The sequence below is a fragment of the Girardinichthys multiradiatus genome, chromosome 6 (assembly GCF_021462225.1).
Source record: "Girardinichthys multiradiatus isolate DD_20200921_A chromosome 6, DD_fGirMul_XY1, whole genome shotgun sequence".
Classification (NCBI taxonomy): Eukaryota; Metazoa; Chordata; class Actinopteri; order Cyprinodontiformes; family Goodeidae; genus Girardinichthys; species Girardinichthys multiradiatus.
Genome location: NC_061799.1, coordinates 36647650 through 36663921, shown reverse-complemented (window position 1 = coordinate 36663921; position 16272 = coordinate 36647650).

Sequence of the window (16272 nt, the reverse complement as noted above, 5' to 3'; positions counted from 1 at the left end):
AAGAAATTAGAGGAAAGTTATTGCAACATGATCTAAAAATAAAAGAAAAATAAATTAAACAGCTAGGACCTTTAAAATTAACTAGTTAACATCATATATCTTGTTTTGTGCAAACTGCAAAGCATAAAAAGGTCAGGTTGACATTTTCTGTTGGTTTCTGTGTGTGGACTGTTTATACGCCGTGTGTTATTACCGGAGGAAAGCTGTTTCTATACAGCTGCTTCCAAGTGCATTTTGAATTTGTGACTAAAAACGCTAAACTGAAACGTAAAGATCTGAAAGACCTTAAAAAATGACAAATGTGTTTTCTTTACAATTTGCTGCAAGTTTTTGTATTTTGTTTCAAATGACTTACAGTTCCATGTAATATTTTAAAATGGTCTCAATCTGTAGCTCTGCAGGATTTCTGAACGTTTTTCTGTGGGCTTTGGTTGCTTTTCTCTCATTTTCATGTGAGTTTAAGTTTTGTTTGTAAATCCATCTAACTGAGCTTTCATTTATTTTTAAAACGGTTCCTGCCGTCACAAGAAGAACCAGGGTTCTGTTAACAGGACAAATTTCTAAAGAACCAATTGAATATTTACATTTGGCTGCCAGGTGACACAATTTGTTCCCTTATTTTCTTTTGATGAATCTGTTAAAAATACATGAAATTGTATTTTAACCGAAAAGGTGAATCTCAAAGTTATTAGTTGACAGACGTCCTTACAGAATATGATCAGATGAACGGTGGTGCAGTTTTGCATGTCTCGGATCAGGTTCTTCATGGATTTGTTTTTATTTCTTATACCGCTCTTACTGTGTTGTATCTGCTTCTTGTTTCCATGGAGCACAAAGAATCAGAATCAGAATCAGAATCAGAAAAGCTTTATTGCCAAGTACGTTTTTGGACATACAAGGAATTTGTTTTGGCGTAGTCGGTGCAATACAATACAAATTAAACAGTACAAACATATCTACAATATAATATAAATATAAGTGCACAGTTTTAAGTGAGTGAGAGTAAATATAGAGCAGTATAAGATGCAAGAGCAATACAACAGTGCAGGTGATCATTGTGCAAGTATGGCAGTGCAAGTAAGCAGGAGTCCAAGCTGAGCGTTAATGTAACGCATAGAGTTACAGGTTACAGGTGTCCTGTCAGCAAAAAAAGGGGGGGTGTGGGGGAAAGGGAGAGTGTCAGTGTGGTTTCCGGGCTTTGTTAACCAGGCTGGTGGCAGATGGGAAAAAACTGTTCTTGTGGCGTGAGGTTTTGGTCCGGATGGACCGCAGCCTCCTGCCAGAGGGGAGAGTCTCAAAGAGTCTGTGACCGGGGTGGGAGGGATCAGCCAGAATCTTCCCTGCCCGCTTCAGGGTCCTGGAGGTGTACAGTTCCTGGAGCGACAGTAGACTGCAGCCAATCACCTTCTCAGCAGACCGAATGACACGCTGCAGCCTGCCCTTATCCTTGGCTGTAGCAGCGGCGTACCAGATGGTGATGGAGGAGGTGAGGATGGACTCAATGATGGCTGTGTAGAAGTGCACCATCATAGTCTTTGGCAGGTTGAATTTCTTCAGCTGCCGCAGGAAGAACATCCTCTGCTGGGCTTTCTTGATGAGGGAGCTGATGTTTGGCTCCCACTTGAGATCCTGGGAGATGACGGTTCCCAGGAAGCGGAAAGATTCCACAGTGTCAATTGTGGAGTCACAGAGGGTGATGGGGGCAGGTGGGGCTGGGTTCTGCCTTTACTCGTTGAGCGCTCTATTGTTAGGGCAACAGCAATGAGCTTCCTGTCCGGTCAAACTTTTTGCCCTTCGAAAGGGCAGCCACTTGTTTCATCAGTTCCCTGTTCTTGGCCTGCTGTAGCTCCATGGCTTCTTTGTGAGCCTTCTCCATTTGGTTCATCTTCACTCTCATATTTGACTCCTGGTACTGAAAGTCTGCTTTAAAGACAGTGGAGATGGTTGTGGACTTCAGGCAGAACCCAGGTATGCGGCTTTAACGAAATAATGATTCAGCATCACCTTTCTACCCATCTGACACTGGAAAACACACAATAGGATATCCAGCTAAACCAGACTGCCACTGTCACAATTACTAGGACTTTAAGTTTAATTTGCCTGATTTTTATATTCGGGTTGCTCTGAATTTCTTGTGTTTTGTTTTTTAGCTCTCTGTGTTTCTTTTGTTCTTTAGTTATTGTTCTATTTATCTATGTAAGTCCCTGTGTCCCCAGTTGCCTTAATCCTCAGCACCTCTCCTAGCTGTTCTACATCAGTCTAATTAGACTCACCTCCTTCTCGTCTAAGTAATCACACTCCTCTGTATTTATTCTCCTGGTTTGCTTTCAGGTATTGTCAGATCCACTTGTTCCTATCCCCATGTCTTGCTGGTTTGCTTCTTGCCATTCACCTTCATGTTTCTTGCTGTTCTTTTTAGGTCACAAAGGTTGTAGCAATGACCCGATAATAACCTTACTTAATCTGATGTTACACTATGCAGATGCTCTGTCTATACTGATGAAGATTTTCTCACTCTGACATGTTGAATGCTTGGAGTGGCTGATATAGCAGGAAACCAGCTTTACCTTTTGTTTTAAATGAATTCAGGTATTAATTATTTAGCCACTTGGGGGCAATCATAGACTGTCGCACAAAATGTATTTTTGCATTTTTAATTAAAAAGATGATAATTGTTTTGTGGCCCAGAAGTGCTTTCAACTTGACAGTTTTGGCCCTCATGTTAAAAGGTTTGGACAGCATTGCTTAAAGACAAAGTAACTAACTCAGTATCTTACTAGACAGTCTACATCCTGCACCCTAACATCCTAGTCAGGCCCCATCACAAATGGCACAAATTTTACCTTTTTTCTTTCTACTAAACACACATAAAACATATTTTTACGTGTAAGAACCAACATAAAGGAGAATATGGATTCAGGTACTGTGACAGATGTATATTTTCAGGCCAAATCCTTTTTTGTTCTCTACTGGTTTACATCACATATTTTTTTAGTCACACACTAAACTATAATTGCCTGCCATAGTCTAATATGAGCACCAGACTGAAAGTGAGTGAAAAAGCAGCCAAGTATGAAGAAACATTTTGAAAGACCTTCAGAAAACCACATGAACCACTCTTGATCAGGACACGTTCAATGGATTATAAGGAGGTTTGGCTCGTTAGAAGAAAAATATAAAGAAATCAAGGATTGTTTTAGACTTTGGCATAATGCTGGGTATGTGGCAGTAAACACGACTACTTACAGATTCAGACATAATTTGTATGGCTTGTAAATCCAGATTTGGATGCAGTCAGGGCTCATGCAAGAGCAAATGCCTAATTTTCATCCTTTGATTCCATCTCTGTTATCTTTATTCAGTTCATTTTGCCTGATTTGAACTCTGATTCCTGCATGATTCTGCAGCTCTAGATGGAGAATTAACATCAACTTACACCAGCCCCATAAAAACACCTCATTAGATTTCATTTATTTATTTTAGTACTTTGCTGTCTAAATGTAAATCAGGAAAAAAGAAACAAGTGTTAAAGCAAACCGAAGGTCATTTAGTAAAATGAAAAGCCCTGATTAAAGAGACGGGAATTTGCTCTCATCATTTTCCTGTTTTCCACATTGTGATCCGAAGAGGTGATTACCGTCTATTCACGGATTCAGGAGCAGCTCCTTAAAGAACCTCTAATTGTCTGATTTGAATTCTTTATCAAGTGTTTTATTCATTCATAACTTTTTAGCTGCCAATTTCCCAAAGTGCTTTTTCTGTCTTCTCCTTTCTTGTGCTTTCTTTTTTTTTGCATTGTAACACTTTCCATCATTCAGGTCAAGTGTCCTTTTAAAATTGTATCACTGGTCGTGTTTGAGCTGCACAGAATGCTTTTGTAACACATCTAACACACCCCAGCTGTCTAAGGGGAAAACGCTGCATGTTGTTGAAGCGTGCATTTTCTTAAGAAGTGATTATGTGTTGTTAGTCTGTCAGTTGCTGTCTGCTTTTTAGCTATAATCAGATTCATTGTGAATGTTATTTTTACTAATGTAAACTCTGTCCTCTGTGTGTTTTATGCTCTTTGGAGATTAAATAAATCCATCAAACAACCTTATGGTGATATAATTCCTCTCAAAACAAAACTGAGTGGGAATACAACCAACCTGGTGACGTGTTCATGTTATATGGCTGTGGGATTCGGGATGAGCTGTCATCTCAGATCAGGCGTCTCATTAGATTTTAAAAATGAGCGGGGATGGTGCTGAGTTCGGACGTTTCCTGACAGCTTTGGTTTTGATATAATCTGTTAAGAAATGAAAAGGGGTTTGACTATCGATGCACTGGTTTGTGTTCTTTCCGCCACAGTAATAAATAAAATATCAACAGAGACAATTAGAAGGAAGACAATCTGATTCAGTTCCTCTAATTTTAAACAGCAGAAATGTTTTGCAAGTAAACGAGATGGAGGACATAAATCTTCATACACAGTTTCTTGCAAAGGTATTCGTACTCCTTGAATTTAGTTCACATTTTGTAACGTTAAAACAACAAGCTTCCATGTATTTCACAGGCAAGCACAAAATAGTTTATTATTGTGAAGAAAAGTATCTCCACAGCATGAGGCTGCCCCCACCATATTTTACTGTGAGCATAGTGTGTGCAAAGATTAGGTTTTACCTGCATATAGCTTTTGGCCAAAAAGTTTTTTGGTCTAATCCAGGGGTGTTCAACCTGCGGCTCCGGAGCCAAAGAGGCTCTTTGAACCTTCCTCATTGGCTCTAAACATAATAAAGATCCAACCAATGTTTATGAAAATAGATGTAATAACAAATGCAGGTCTGAGCAGTTTTTCCCGTTTTTTCTTGAAGTAATTGCATTCAATTCCTATAGCAAAATGACACTAAAAGTACCAGTAATATTTTTGTAATCAATTTTTTTGCCATTAGGTTTGGAAACAAATTTTCCACAAATATCAACATCCCATAGAGAAAATGTACTTGTACTCGTCGTCTTCCGCTTATCCGGGACCGGGTTGCAGGGGCAGCAGACTCAGCAGAGACGCCCAGACGTCCCTCTCCCCAGAAGCCTCCTCCAGCTCCTCCAGGGGAAGCCCAAGGGGTTCCCAGGCCAGCCGAGAGACATAGTCCCTCCAACGTGTCCTGGGCCGTGTCTTGGGCCTCGTCCCAGTGGGACGTGCCTGGAACACCTCCCGAGGAAGGCGTCCAGGAGGCATCCGGTATAGATGCCCGAGCCACCTCAACTGGCTCGAGAAAATGTCAGTGTATTTAAATTTATCCTTCCTCTGTTTTAGCGTTTTATGTTTTCCTTTTATTTTATCTTGTAACGTTTGCGGCTCTAAACAAGTTTTATTTACTGGACTGAGGGCAAATATGGCCCTTTGGATTGTAAAGGTTGCAGACCCCTAGTCTAATCTGGCCAGACCAACTTTTTGACATGTTTGGTCTTCCCCCTGCATGAGGGACAGGACTCTCAACAATGGCTGTATTCTTGCCACTCCTCCATAAAGGCCAGATTTGTAGACTGCACGGCAAAATCTACAATCTGAGCCTGATTAATTCTGCTGTTGGGATCCTACGAAAGCATAATGTTTGCTAGGTATTTCACCAATGGCTGATCACCCAGACTTTTCACACACAATCATCTCTCAGGTTTATAAAAAGTGGTCTAAAGAAGGACGAATTATCCAGTGAGCTGCAGGAGTGTGGGTGAAAATGCCTTGTTGACTTCAGAGGAGAATTGGGAGGCTGGTTAAACATAGCAGAAAGACAAATGTAGCTCAAACAATTACTTGCTACATCTAAGGTACATGACATACCATCTCTGAATGCACAACATATGGCACCTTGAAGCAGATGGGTGACAACAGTGCAGAAGACCATGCTAGGTGCCACTCCTGTCAGCTAATAACAGGAAACCAAGGCTATAATTCACAGAGACTTACAGATTGGACAAATGTTGCCTAGTCAGATGAGTCTAAACTTCCTGCAACATTTAGATGGTAGCATCAGAATTTGGCTGCCACAACATGAAGGCCTGGATCCACCCTGCTTTGTATCAAGACTTCAGGTTGCTGGTGGCAGTGTAATGGGGAGGGGGATATTTTCCTGGCACACTTTGGGTCCTTTAGTACAAATCGAGCATCATTTAAATGCCTCAGCCTATCCGAGTACTTTCGCGGGACACTGTTCATTACCACTTTGTATCCATCAGAAGATGGCTACGTCCAACAGAATAATTTACATGTAAAAAAGCTAATCTCAAACTGGTTTCCAGAACATGACAATGAGGTCACTGTACTCCAATGGCCTCTCCGGTCACCAGATCTCAGTCTAAATTGAACCTCTTTGGGAAGCTATGGAATGGGAGACTCTCCTCATGGATGTGCAGCCGAATAAAATCTTCAGTGTTTATTTGAAATCACTGTTGTACTTCTCCAAAAAGCGGCTCTTAAATTTAGGTTGTGTTTTTTAAACTCTTCGTTCAGTCAGGTAGTGTATCATGTGGGCTAATAGACCAAAGGTGTCAGGCATCCACACTTCTTCGGTTGTCTTTCTGAGAGTCTCGGGAAGTACAGTGACAAGGCTGATGTATTAACTAATACCCAAATGGCTCACTACCGAGCCCATTCATTTCTCTAAAGTGCTGTATACACAGAGCTGCACAGGAGTAATGGACATGATGTAATTTATAACGGCGGGGGAACTAAGGAGCTGCTAGAGAAGTGGAGAAAATAACTTTTTTAGTCTACCTTACTTTAAAGAAAGAGGGAAAAATCTGACATTTTAACTTCAGTCACACCGGCTGCACTCGAACTCACTTAAAATACAGTCTGAATCCATGCTGGGTTTTCTGTTGTGTCCACAGCTGAACCTGTGCAAGGACAATGAGACGACCAGGATAAATTCAATGTGTGCAAATCTGTTCCTGCTGAGCGTTTGACCTCTGAGCATGTTAGCAAGAGAAATGTGCTCTCCAGGGCCAGATGGTTCTGCAGACTCTGCAATTACTGTAGCTCAGGGACGCTGTAGAAGACAAAAATGGTAAAACATGAGAAATGAAGGGAAAAAGGAGAGGTGGAAGGTCTAAACTGTACAAATATTTGCTTTTTCTGCTTTGCCTTTGAAATGTTTGGATGGGGTTCGTTTTGTTTAACAGCCTCATAAAAACAACTTGAATGGCTTGTAAAGATGTTCAAACACCCAGAACTCTAAAAAGGACTCATTCTGTATGTTAATGCTCACATCAGTGTAGGTTCAGAATTAGGTACATTTAAAATGCCATTCAGAGAAACCTATTTCTTTTAAAGATTTGTGTCATTGCAGTTGATTTTGTTGATCTAAAGAAACAGGATTGTCCCTAACTGTAGTGGTTTGCATTCTGGGAGAGACTGTTGTGGCTCTTGCAGCTTCTGTTTGTGTCATGTGGCCTACATGACACAAACCAAAGGACCACAGGGCTTAATGACTTCAGACCCGTCGCCCTGACCTCTGTGGTGATGAAGTCCTTTGAGCGCCTTGTGCTCTCACACCTAAAAGACATCACCGACCCCCTCCTTGACCCCCTGCAGTTTGCCTACAGAGCCAACAGGTCTGTAGATGATGCAGTCAACCTAGCCCTTCACTTCATCCTCCGGCACCTGGACTCCACAGGAACCTACGCCAGGATCCTGTTTGTGGATTTCAGCTCTGCCTTCAACACCATCGTCCCAGTTCTGCTACAGGAGAAGCTCTCCCAGCTGAGTGTGCCCGACTCCACCTGCAGGTGGATCACTGACTTCCTGTCTGACAGGAAGCAGCGCGTGAGGCTGGGGAAGCACGTCTCTGACTCCCTGACCATCAGCACTGGTTCCCCCCAAGGCTGTGTTCTCTCTCCTCTGCTCTTCTCCCTGTACACCAACAGCTGCACCTCCTGTCACCAGTCTGTCAAGCTTCTGAAGTTTGCAGACGACACCACCCTGATCGGACTCATCTCTGATGGTGATGAGTCTGCGTACAGATGGGAGGTGGACCATCTGTTGGACTGGTGCAGCCAGAACAACCTTGAGCTCAACGCTCTAAAGACAGTGGAGATGGTTGTGAACTTCAGGCAGAACCCAGCCCCACCTGCCCCCATCACCCTCTGTGACTCCACAATTGACACTGTGGAATCTTTCCGCTTCCTGGGAACCATCATCTCCCAGGATCTCAAGTGGGAGCCAAACATCAGCTCCCTCATCAAGAAAGCCCAGCAGAGGATGTTCTTCCTGCGGCAGCTGAAGAAATTCAACCTGCCAAAGACTATGATGGTGCACTTCTACACGGCCATCATTGAGTCCATCCTCACCTCCTCCATCACCATCTGGTACGCCGCTGCTACAGCCAAGGATAAGGGCAGGCTGCAGCGTGTCATTCGGTCTGCTGAGAAGGTGATTGGCTGCAGTCTACTGTCGCTCCAGGAACTGTACACCTCCAGGACCCTGAAGCGGGCAGGGAAGATTCTGGCTGATCCCTCCCACCCCGGTCACAGACTCTTTGAGACTCTCCCCTCTGGCAGGAGGCTGCGGTCCATCCGGACCAAAACCTCACGCCACAAGAACAGTTTTTTCCCATCTGCCACCAGCCTGGTTAACAAAGCCCGGAAACCACCCTGACACTGTCCCTTTCCCCCACACCCCTCCTTTTTTTGCTGACAGGAAACTTGTAACCTGTAACTCTATGTGTTACATTAACGCTCAGCTTGGACTCCTGCTTTACTTGCACAATGATCACCTGCACTGTTGTATTGCTCTTGCATCTTATACTGCTCTATATTTACTCTCACTCACTTAAAACTGTGCACATATATTTATATTATATTGTAGATATGTTTATACTGTTTAATTTGTATTGTATTGCACCGACTACGCCAAAACAAATTCCTTGTATGTCCAAAAACGTACTTGGCAATAAAGCTTTTCTGATTCTGATTCTGATTCTCAAATCATCAATTTTACTGGCTGGTGTTTTTGTTTTGTCTGCAGACAATTAACTGAAACTACACTGAAACACGTCACAAACTCAATTTTCAACAAGTCATATCAGAACACAGTAAACATGCTAATTTTAGCCTAGCACCAGAGATGGGGATTTGACTTTCAGACTCTAACTCAAGTCTCAAGAACAAAGGTTTCACACTTGACTTGTAGTCGAGCACTAAAGATTTGAGACTTAACTTAAACTTGAGCTCCAAATGGTATGTTTTGAGGGATATCTCTGATCCATGTGCAAGTGACTCCCAGGAGACACAATAAAAAATGTAACAAAGAAGGTAACACCACAAGAGGATTGTCTGAGGATTTGAACAAAACAAAAAAAAACACAATACCTCTGGATACTTAAGGCAGATTAAATTTAAATAAATCCTCAGATTAATTATTGTCGAACAATATCCTAAAACTATTTACTGACAGTGAGAATAAAGGCAAGACTCTGCTTCCTCTGATCGCTAGATTTTAGAAAACCTTATTACAAGAACAATTTTCTAACCTTTAAGCATTCACATTACATAAATTTTGTACACTGAGATTAAAAGTTGTTTTTAATAAATCATTAAATCAATTTATCCATGTTTCTGGCATATCATTTTAACTAAACACCTCTGTCATCACTTCCCGGTTTCCTGACTCATTGCATTAACGACTGTCTTGTAGCTAGGATGACACTGAATTAGTGAAGTTTGTCTGACAAACATCAAGTCAAAGCTCAGCGTAACAAATCACCTTCCTCTGGGCGCTGATCTCCAGCTGTGTTTGTTTTCTGTGCAGCTTGAAGTCGTTTGCATATTTCATCAGGGCTGTACAAGACACGCGTGTCGTGTTTTTTGGGTATTTTGCTTGATTTTTATATCCTGTTAACTGGTGCGCTTCACTGATTTCAACACTAAAAAATGCCATAAGCTGTGACCAGTTTCTTACAGAAGGGAATACATTTAAAACCAGATTATTACATAAACTATCTAAAATGCCACAAAACCTTTTATTTCCTCACTTTCTGACATTAAACCAGACTACTACTGACTTAGGTTAAATAGGATTGACAAAATGAGAGGGAAACATTTTTGAAAATATTTTTTTATTACCTTTTTCAAATTCGCAAACATTTTCCTAGATTTTGTTGTCCCTGAGTGCAACTTACAAGTTCACCTATTGGGAAATCGCCTCATCTTAGAGGGAATTCAGCAGGCAGCAGGATTTGGACATTAGCTAATACATAATTAACTGCTGAGAAATGCTGACAAAACTTTGGTATGGTTCTTCTTTTTTTTCACTGTAGCTGAATAAGGAACTTAATAGTCTATAAAAAGCAGACTTTAGAGATAGTTGGGAGGCTGCCTGGTTCGTTTTGGTGTTACTTTTTAAAGCTGTGCAACAGACTGCTGCTCTGTGCACTTAGTTCTGCACATAAACACCCTGCAGCTTTAAAACAACACTAGCCCTTTGGTAAGCATGTCGACAATGTCTGGGACGTACTCGTTAGAGATGTACACAAAAATCCCAATTCAGTTTGTTTTCAATATGCAGTCAAGAATCCATCCATCCATTTTCTAAACCCACTTCTTCCATACTGGGTCACGGGATAGCTGGTTCAGTCAAGAATAATAAATAAAAATATATATGTTTTATTTTCTGAAATTAATTTGATTATTGATTATTTGTATTATGTTCCAAAACTCAAAAAAGTGTGTAGAGAGAAAAGTATAGAGCTAACAGGCGATTTGGTTGGATTTTATTTCAGTGCAGAAAGTAGTATAAGCAGGCATATCCAGTGGCTGGATACGTAATTATACAATTTAACCACTTGAAAACAGTCAATTTTAATGTTTAAACATTTCAAATAAGACTGTGTCCTTATTTAAGAATAGGCATGTTTAAATCACTTTGTAGTTGTTTTTATATTTAGACATCCTGTTGTCCCATATGTACCTGGATGCAGCATGCTGATCTGTTGGAAAATCCCCTCATCAAGGTAGATTCCTCCAACTTGCATTTTATATGATAGAGTTTGGGTTGATGATATGCTACAGGTAACTGATTTAGACTTAAGATTATTTTATTCCAGTACCTGTGATTGATACATCCATCTTGAAGTTGGTTCAGGTGAGGAATTCAGTTAAGGGCAGAGCAGCTATGTACTGTAAGCTATTGCCGTTCAAAAAAATGCGTGCGCTGATGTAAAGTTTTATTCGTCCACCCTTCCTTTTCCCCTGTAGCTGCAAGAGAAACCTTATAATGTTCCAAAATAGCAGTTTAGTGATAGCTCAGGTTCATCTCTGTTTTGTTTTGGTGTCAGTTTTTAAAGTTGTGCTATAGAACGTTGCATCCCAGACTTAGTTCTGCATGTGTTCTGTAAGAGCCAAAGTGTTTTTTGTACATTGTTTATTATTGTATATGATGATTGTACCTATTGATCATTTGGATATTTTATTAAAAGTAAGTTACTTTGTAACATGTTTTTGTGCAAGAGTTCCCTCTAGTGGATGTACTTGAAGATTATCTTAAAAGTATGTGACAAAATCAGGAATAAAGTAGATGTTTGGTTCTATACAATTTTTCAACCGTTTTATGTGGAATGCCAACCAAAGGTTGAAGCATTGTTTGATATCTGCTCAAAAAGAAAAGTAAAGTTCACCGTTCATCAAACTTCGTGTGGTATATTGTAAGTTTCCCTTCAGTTCATTAAGGATAGATGCACAAGAGCATACTATGGAACAGAAACGCATCAATTAAAAACCAAGCCAACAAAAGTGAACCGAAAGAAACTTCTTTGAACAATATAGTGGCTTTAACTTCAAAGTCTACAGCAGCCACTACATGTTCAGGTGTAAAGCGAAGCTGTATTTGTTGGGTACATATGCTTACCGAACTGACCGGGCTGTACTGGATATTTTCGGTACAAATACGTGTACCAGGACACCCCTAGTGTTTATGTGACACCGCTCCAAGCAACCAGTTGTGGCATAATGTCACTGCCCCTCTCTGCACCGCACTGACTGGTAAATTCCCCTTCTTCATTCCTAGTCTGGTCCGAAGGCCGTATATACCACCTTCTTTTCTTTTTGTTTTTCCAATGCTATAAGATATACAGGTCCTTCTCAAAAAATTAGCATATTGTGATAAAGTTAATTATTTTCCATAATGTCATGATGAAAATTTAACATTCATATATTTTAGATTCATTGCACACTAACTGAAATATTTCAGGTCTTTTATTGTCTTAATACGGATGATTTTGGCATACAGCTCATGAAAACCCAAAATTCCTATCTCACAAAATTAGCATATCATTAAAAGGGTCTCTAAACGAGCTATGAACCTAATCATCTGAATCAACGAGTTAACTCTAAACACCTGCAAAAGATTCCTGAGGCCTTTAAAACTCCCAGCCTGGTTCATCACTCAAAACCCCAATCATGGGTAAGACTGCCGACCTGACTGCTGTCCAGAAGGCCACTATTGACACCCTCAAGCAAGAGGGTAAGAAACAGAAAGAAATTTCTGAATGAATAGGCTGTTCCCAGAGTGCTGTATCAAGGCACCTCAGTGGGAAGTCTGTGGGAAGGAAAACGTGTGGCAGAAAACGCTGCACAACGAGAAGAGGTGACCGGACCCTGAGGAAGATTGTGGAGAAGGGCCGATTCCAGACCTTGGGGGACCTGCGGAAGCAGTGGACTGAGTCTGGAGTAGAAACATCCAGAGCCACTGTGCACAGGCGTGTGCAGGAAATGGGCTACAGGTGCCGCATTCCCCAGACCTGGGCTACAGAGAAGCAGCACTGGGCTGTTGCTCAGTGGTCCAAAGTACTTTTTTCAGATGAAAGCAAATTCTGCATGTCATTCGGAAATCAAGGTGCCAGAGTCTGGAGGAAGACTGGGGAGAAGGAAATGCCAAAATGCCAGAAGTCCAGTGTCAAGTACCCACAGTCAGTGATGGTCTGGGGTGCCGTGTCAGCTGCTGGTGTTGGTCCACTGTGTTTTATCAAGGGCAGGGTCAATGTAGCTAGCTATCAGGAGATTTTGGAGCACTTCATGCTTCCATCTGCTGAAAAGCTTTATGGAGATGAAGATTTCATTTTTCAGCACGACCTGGCACTTGCTCACAGTGCCAAAACCACTGGTTTACTGACCATGGTATCACTGTGCTCAATTGGCCTGCCAACTCTCCTGACCTGAACCCCATAGAGAATCTGTGGGATATTGTGAAGAGAACGTTGAGAGACTCAAGACCCAACACTCTGGATGAGCTAAAGGCTGCTATCGAAGCATCCTGGGCCTCCATAAGACCTCAGCAGTGCCACAGGCTGATTGCCTCCATGCCACGCCGCATTGAAGCAGTCATTTCTGCCAAAGGATTCCCGACCAAGTATTGAGTGCATAACTGTACATGATTATTTGAAGGTTGACGTTTTTTGTATTAAAAACACTTTTCTTTTATTGGTCGGATGAAATATGCTAATTTTGTGAGATAGGAATTTTGGGTTTTCATGAGCTGTATGCCAAAATCATCCGTATTAAGACAATAAAAGACCTGAAATATTTCACTTAGTGTGCAATGAATCTAAAATATATGAATGTTAAATTTTCATCATGACATTATGGAAAATAATGAACTTTATCACAATATGCAAATTTTTTGAGAAGGACCTGAATTAACTGTTCCTCCTTGTCCGTTGATGCCATCGCAGAAAGTGTGCACTGTCTGCGGACAGTTCACATGGAGTCCACACTGCTCACAGTACGCCCAACTCTGTGGGAGCCTAAACAGTACAATTTTGGCTCAAACTACAGTACAGACCAAAAGTTTGGACACACCTTCTCATTCAAAGAGTTGTCTTTATTTTCATGACTATGAATATTGTAGCTTCACACTGAAGGCATCAAAACTATGAATTAACACATGTGGAATTATATACTGAACAAAAAAGTGTGAAACAACTGAAAATATGACTTATATTCTAGGTTCTTCAAAGTAGCCACCTTTTGCTTTGATTACTGCTCCGCACACTATTGGCATTCTGTTGATGAGCTTCAAGAGGTAGTCACCTGAAATGGTTTTCACTTCACAGGTGTGCCCTGTCAGGTTTAATAAGTGGGATTTCAAGCCTTATAAATGGGGTTGGGACCATCAGTTGTGTTGTTCAGGAGGTGGATACAGTACACAGCTGATAGTCCTACTGAATAGACTGTTAGAATTTGTATTATGGCAAGAAAATAACAGCTAAGTAAAAAAAACGAGTGGCCATCATTACTTTAAGAAATGAAGGTCAGTCAGTCCGAACAATTGGGAAAACTTTGAAAGTGTCCCCAAGTGCAGTCGCAAAAACCATCAAGCGCTACAAAGAAACTGGCTCACATGAGGACCGCCCCAGGAAAGGAAGACCAAGAGTCACCTCTGCTGCGGACAATAAGTTCCTCCGAGTCACCAGCCTCAGAAATCGCAGGTTAACAGCAGCTCAGATTAGAGAACAGGTCAATGCCACACAGAGTTCTAGCAGCAGACACATCTCTAGAACAACTGTTAAGAGGAGACTGTGTGAATCGGGCCTTCATAGTAAAATAGTTGCTAGGAAACCACTGCTGAGGACAGGCAACAAGCAGAAGAGACTTGTTTGGGCTAAAGAACAAAAGGAATGGACATCAGACCAGTGGAAATCTGTGCTTTGGTCTGATGAGGCCAAGTTTGAGATCTTTGGTTCCAACCACTGTGTCTTTGTGTGGCGCAGAAGAGGTGAACGGATGGACTCTACATGCCTGGTTCCCACCGTGAAGCATGGAGGAGGAGGTGTGATGGTGTGGGGGTGCTTTGCTGGTGACACTGTTGGGGATTTATTCAAAATGGAAGGCATACTGAACCAGCATGGCTACCACAGTGTCTTGCAGCGGCATGCTATTCCATCCAGTTTGCGTTTAGTTGGACCATCATTTATTTTTCTACATGACAATGACCCCAAACACACCTCCAGGCTGTGTAAGGGCTATTTGACCAAGAAGGAGAGTGATGGGGTGCTGCGCCAGATGACCTGGCCTCCCCAGTAACCGGACCTGAACCCAATCGAGATGGTTTGGGGTGAGCTGGACCCGCAGTGTGAAGGCAAAAGGGCCAACAAGTGCTAAGCATCTCTGGGAACTCCTTCAAGACTGTTGGAAAACCATTTCAGGTGACTACCTCTTGAAGCTCATCAACAGAATGCCAAGAGTGTGTGGAGCAGTAATCAAAGCAAAAGGTGGCTACTTTGAAGAACCTAGAATATAAGACATATTTTCAGTTGTTTCACGCTTTTTTGTTCAGTATATAATTCCACATGTATTAATTCATAGTTTTGATGCCTTCAGTGTGAAGCTACAATATTCATAGTCATAAAAATAAAGAAAACTCTTTGAATGAGAAGGCGTGTCCAAACTTCTGGTCTGTACTGTAGGTCTGTACTGTAGCTTCTCAAAATATTAGCATATTGTGATAAAGTTCATTATTTTCCATAATGTAATGATGAAAATTTAACATTCATATATTTTAGATTCATTGCACACTAAGTGAAATATTTCAGGTCTTTTATTGTCTTAATACGGATGATTTTGGCATACAGCTCATGAAAACCCAAAATTCCTATCTCACAAAATTAGCATATTTCATCCGACCAATAAAAGAAAAGTGTTTTTAATACAAAAAACGTCAACCTTCAAATAATCATGTACAGTTATGCACTCAATACTTGGTCGGGAATCCTTTTTGCAGAAATGACTGCTTCAATGCGGCGTGGCATGGAGGCAATCAGCCTGTGGCACTGCTGAGGTCTTATGGAGGCCCAGGATGCTTCGATAGCAGCCTTTAGCTCATCCAGAGTGTTGGGTCTTGAGTCTCTCAACGTTCTCTTCACAATATCCCACAGATTCTCTATGGGGTTCAGGTCAGGGGAGTTGGCAGGCCAATTGAGCACAGTGATACCATGGTCAGTAAACCATTTACCAGTGGTTTTGGCACTGTGAGCAAGTGCCAGGTCATGCTGAAAAATGAAATCTTCATCTCCATAAAGCTTTTCAGCAGATGGAAGCATGAAGTGCTCCAAAATCTCCTGATAGCTAGTGCATTGACCCTGCCCTTGATAAAACACAGTGGACCAACACCAGCAGCTGACATGGCACCCCAGACCATCACTGACTGTGGGTACTTGACACTGGACTTCTGGCATTTTGGCATTTCCTTCTCCCCAGTCTTCCTCCAGACTCTGGCACCTTGATTTCCGAATGACATGCAGA